This window comes from Lipotes vexillifer, unplaced genomic scaffold, assembly GCF_000442215.2.
Source record: "Lipotes vexillifer unplaced genomic scaffold, Lipotes_vexillifer_v1.1 scaffold229, whole genome shotgun sequence".
Classification (NCBI taxonomy): domain Eukaryota; kingdom Metazoa; phylum Chordata; class Mammalia; order Artiodactyla; family Lipotidae; genus Lipotes; species Lipotes vexillifer.
Genome location: NW_006771155.1, coordinates 735,457 through 741,456, shown reverse-complemented (window position 1 = coordinate 741,456; position 6,000 = coordinate 735,457). Strand labels below are relative to the sequence as shown.

Sequence of the window (6,000 nt, the reverse complement as noted above, 5' to 3'; positions counted from 1 at the left end):
GGGGGGGGCCCGAGCCGACACTGCCATCGTGGGCTCCAGAGGCAGGCACAGGCCACTACCACCACTAAGAGACCCACTAGCAGGCTCCCATCGCCACCCCCGCTATCCCCGGGAGCACACGGGCCGCTGCCACCACTGGGAGACATGGGAGAGGGTGCCAACGGCTACCCCAGACGTACCGGGAGCACACACAGGCCACTGCACCTACACACACCGTATCAAGTGGATAACAGCCAGCACACACTGAGGAAAGAGGCAGCAAGCATCCAGACTAAAAGCAGCCCTTGATTCTGGACAAGATGGCAGAGTAGAAGGACCTGACCTCACCTCCTCTCACAAAAACACCAAAATCACACCTAAATGCTGAACAAGCATCAACAAAAACAGATCAGAACCTACCAAAAAGGACAGTTTGTTACAATATATCCGCAGAAGAAGCCACAACTAGATAGCAGGAGGGACGCTTTCACAATATAAGCAAATCCCATATCCGCCAGGTGGGCAACCCACAAAATGGAAAATAATTACAGCGCAACGTTCTCCCACAAGAGTTAAAGTTCTGGGCCCCTGGTCAGGCTCCCCAGCCTGAGGGCCTGGCACAAGAGGAGGAACCTCCAGAGCATTTGGCTTTGAAGACCAGCAGGGCTTAAGTGCAGGACCTCCACAGGACGAGGGGAAACAAAGACTCCAGTCTTGGAAGGTGCACACAAGATTTCACATGCACTGGGACCCAGCACAAAGCAGTGACTCCGTAGACACCTGGGCTAGACCTACCTGTCGGTTTTGGAGGGTCTCCTGGGGAGGCATGGGTTGACTGTGGCTCACTATGGGAACAAGGTCACTTGTGGCAGAGGTCCCAGGGAATACTGATTGGCCTGAGTTCTCCAGGAGGTCGCCATTTTGGCATCGAACAGAAGACCGTGCGAGCCCTACCCAACAACCTACAGGCTCCAGTGCTAGAACACCTCAGACCATACAACCAGTGGGACAGGAACACAGCCCCAACCATCAGCAGACAGGCTGCCTAAAGCCATACTGAGCTCACAGCCACATCTAAACACACCACTTGACATGAACCTGCCCACCAGAGGAACGAGACCCAGCTTCACCCACCAGTGGGCAGGCACCTGCCCCCAGGAAGCCTGCACAAGCCCCAGGACCAACCTCACCCACCAGGGGGCAGACACCAGGAGCAAGAGGAGCTACAGTCCTGCAGCCTGAGAAACAGAGACACAAACACATACAGTCAGACAAAATGAGATGGCAGAGAAATATGTTCCAGAAGAAGGAACAAGATAAGAACCAAAAAGAAAAACTAAGTGAAGTGGAGACAGGCAATCTACCTGAGAAAGAATTTACAGTAACAATAGTAGAGATGATCCAAGATCTCGGCAAAAGAACGGAGGCACAGACCAAGGAGACAAGAAGAAATGTTTAACAAAGAGCTAGAAGATTTAAAGGACAAACAGAGATGAACAATACAGTAACTGCAATGAAAAATACACTAGAAGGAATCAATAACAGAAAAAATGAGGCAGAAGAACAAATAAGTGAGCTGGAAGACAGTGGTAGAAATCACTGCCACAGAACAGAATAAAGAAAAAAGAATGAAAGGAAATTAGGACAATTTCAGAGACCTCTGGGACAACATTAAATGAACCAACATTCACATTATAGGGGTCTGAGAAGGAGGAGAGAGAGGGAAAGGGCCTGAGAAAATATTTCAAGAGATTATAGTCAAACACTTCCCTGACGTGAGAAAGGAAACACTCACTCAAGTCCAGGAAGCGCTGAGAGTCCCATACAAGATTAACCCAAGGAGGAACATGCCAAGACACACATTAATCAAACTGACAAAAATTAAAGACAAAAGTAAAAATACTAAAAGGAAAAAATAACATAAAAAGGAATCCCCATAAGGTTATCAGCAGATTTTTCAGCAGAAACTCTGCAAGTCAGAAGGGAGAGGCACAATATATTTAAAGTGATGAAAGGGAAAAACCTACTACAAGAATACTTTACCCAGCAATGCCCTCATTCAGATACAACATTCAGATTTGATGGAGAAATCAAAAGCTTCAGAGACAAGCAAAAGCTAAGAGAATTCAGCACCACCAGACCGGCTTTACAACAAATGCTAAAGGAAATTCTCTAGACAGAAAAGGCCACAAGTAGAAATAAAATTACAAATGGAAAAGCTCAATGGTAAAGGCAAACATAAAGTAACGGTAGGAAATCATCCACACACAAATATGATATGAGGAGAGTAGAAATGCAGGATATTGGAAATGTACTGGAAATTAAGAGACCAGCAACTGAAAACAACCTTGTATATATATAAACTGCTGTATCAGAACCTCACGGGAACCACAAACCAAAAATCTACAATAGACACACACAAAAAAGAAAAAGCAATCCAAACACAACACTAAAGATAGCCATCAAATCACAAGAGAACAAAAGAGGAAGAGAATAAAAAAGACCTAGAAAAACAAATCCAAAACAATTAACAAAAATGGCAATTAAGAACACATTATCGATAATTACCTTAAATGTAAATGGACTGAATACTCCAACCAAAAGACACAGACTGGCTGAATGGATACAAAAACAAGACTGATATATATGCTGTCTACAAGAGAACCACCTCAGATCTAAGGACATATACAGACTGAAAGTGAGAGGATGGAAAAAGGTATTCCATGTAAATGGAAATCAAAAGAAAGCTGGAGTAGCAATACTCATAACAGACAGAATAGGCTTTAAAATAAAGACTGTTACAAGAGACAAAGAAGGACACTACATAATGATCAAGGGATCAATCCAAGAAGAAGATATAACAACTGTAAATATATATGCATCCAACATAGGAGCACCTCAATGTATAAGGCAAATGCTAACAGCCATAAAAGGAGAAACTGACAATAACACAGTAATAGTGGGGGACTTTAACACTCCACATTCATCAACAGACAGATCATCCAGAAAGAAAATCAATAAAGAAACACAGGCCTTAAATGACACATCAGACCAGATGAACTTAATTCACATATATATAGAACATTCTATCCAAAAGCAGCAGAATACACATTCTTCTCAAGTGTACATGGAACATTCTCCAGGACAGGTCATATCTTGGGCCACAAATCAAGCCTCAGTAAATTTAAGAAAGTTGAAATCATATCAAGCATGTTTTCCAACAACAACGCTATGAGATTAGAAATCAATTAAAGGGAAAAAACTGTAAGAAACACGAACACACGGAAGCTAAACAATATGTTACTAAAACATCACTGGGTCACAGAAGAAATCAAAGAGGAAATCAAAAGCTATCTGGAGACAAATAACAATGAAAACACGACGATCCATAACCTACGGGATGCAGCAAAAGCAGTTTTATGAGGGAAGTTTACAGCAATACAATCTTACCTCGGGAAACAAGAAAAATCTCAAATAAACAACTAACTTTACACCTAAAGCAACTAGAGAAAGAACAAACAAAACCCAAAATTAGCAGAAAGAAAGAAACCATAAAGATCAGAGCAGAAATAAATGAAACAGAGATGAAGAAAACAACAGAAAAGATGAATGAAACTAAAAGCTGGTTCTTTGAAAAGATTAAATTGATAACCCTTTAGCCAGACTCATCAAGAAAAAGAGGGAGAGGGCTCAAGTTAATAACATTAAAAAGGAAAAAGGAAAAGTTACAATGGACACCACAGAAATACAAAGAGTCATAAGAGACTACTATGAACACATACATGCCAATAAAATGAACAACCCAGAAGAAATGGACAAATTCTTAGAAAGGTACAATTTCCCAAGACTAAACCAGGAAGAAATAGAAAATATGAACAGACCAATCACAGGTACTGAAATTAAAACTGTGATTAAAAATCTTCCAACAAACAAAAGTCCAGGATCAGACGGCTTCACTGGTGAACCTTACCAAACGTTTACAGGAGAGTTGACACCTATCCTTCTGAAACTCTTCCAAAAAACTGCAGAGGAAGAAACACCCCCAAACTCATTCTATGAGGCCACCATCACCCTGACACCAAAATTTGTGTGGAGACACAAATGACCCCGAAGAGCAGAAGAAATCTTGAGAAAGAAAAATGGAGCTGGAGGAATCAATCAGACACCCAGACTTCAGAACATGATACAAAGCTACAGTCATCAAAACAGTATGGTACTGGCACAAAAACAGACTCATAGATCAATGGAAGAGGATAGAAAGCCCAGAAATAAACCCCACACCTATGGAAAATTAATCTATGACAAAGGAGGCAAGAATATACTATGGAGAAAACACAGTCTCTTCAATAGTGGTGCTGGGAAAACTGGACAGCTACATGTAAAAGAACGAAATTAGAACATTCTCTAACACCATACACAAAAATAAACTCAAAATGGATCAAAGACCTAAATGTAAGGCCAGACACTATAAAACTCTTAGAGGAAAACGTAGGCAGAACACTGTTTGATATAAATCACAGCAATATCTTTGTGGACCCACCTCCTACAGTAATGAAAATAAAAACAAAAATAAACAAATGGGACCTAATTAAACTTAAAAGCTTTTGCACAGCAAAGGAAACCATCAACAAATCGAAAAGACGACCCACAAAATGGGAGAAAATATTTGCAAACAAAGTGATCAACAGGGGATTAATCTCCAAAATATACAAACAGCTCGTGCAGCTCTGTCAAAAACACAAACAACTCAATCAAAAAATGGGCAGAAGATCTAAACAGACACTTCTCCAAAGACGACATACAGATGGCCAAAAAGCACATGAAAAGATGCTCAACTTCACTAATTATCAGAGAAATGTAAATCAAAACTACAATGAGGTACCACCTCACACCAGGCAGAATGGCCATCATCAAAAAGCCTACAAACAATAAATGCTGGAGAGAGTGTGGAGAAGAGGGAACCCTCCTACACTGTTGGTGGGAATGTAAATTGGTGCAGCCACTGTGGAGAACAGTATGGAGGTTCCTTAAAAAACTAAAAATAGAGCTACCATATGACCCAGCAATCCAACTCCTGGGCATATATCTGGACAAAACCATAATTAGAAAAGACAGATGCACCCCAATGTTCAGTGCAGCACTATTTACAATAGCCAGGGCATGAAAAAAACCTAAATGTCTAACAACAGATGAATGGATAAAGAAGATGTGGTGCATATATACAATGGAATATTACTCAGCCATAAAAAAGAATGAAATAATGCCATTTGCAGCAACATGGATGGACCCAGAGATTATCATACTAAGTGAAATAAGCCAAAGACAAAAATCATATGATACCACTTATATGTGGAATCTAAAAAAATGATACAAATGAACTTATTTACAAAACAGAAACAGACTCACAGACATAGAAAACAAACTTATGGTTACCAAAGGGGAAAGGTGGCAGGGAGGGATAAATTAGGAGTTTGGAACTAACATATATACACTACCATATATATAAAGAGATAATCAACAAGGACCTACTGTACAGCACAGCGAACTCTACTCAATATTCTGTAATAACCTATACATGGGAAAAGAATCTGAAGAAGAATGGATACAGGTATATGTATAAATGAATCACTTTGCTGCACACCTGCAACTAACACAACATTGTAAATCAACTATACTCCAATATAAAATAAAAATTTAAAAACAAAAAAAATACATGCACCCCAGTGTTCACAGCAGCACCATTTACAATAGCCAAGACATGGGAAGCCACCTAAATGTCCATCAACAGAGGAATGCATAAAGAAGATGTGGTATATATGTACAATGGAATATTACTCGGCCATAAAAAAAGAATGAAATAATGCCATTTGCAGCAACATGGATGGACCTAGAGATTATCATACTAAGTGAAGTCAAGTCAGATAGAGAAAGACAAATAGCACATAATATCACTTATATGTGGAAGCTAAAAAAAATGATACAAATGAACTTACTTACAAAACGGAAATAGACTCACAGACA

General features: G+C 40.1%; 1 protein-coding gene across 1 annotated transcript in view; it reads right to left on the bottom strand.

Moving 5' to 3' along the window:
• NSUN6 (NOP2/Sun RNA methyltransferase 6) overlaps positions 1-6,000 on the bottom strand; it is a 72,095-nt gene that overhangs the window by 3,127 nt on the left and 62,968 nt on the right. The window lies entirely within an intron of this gene.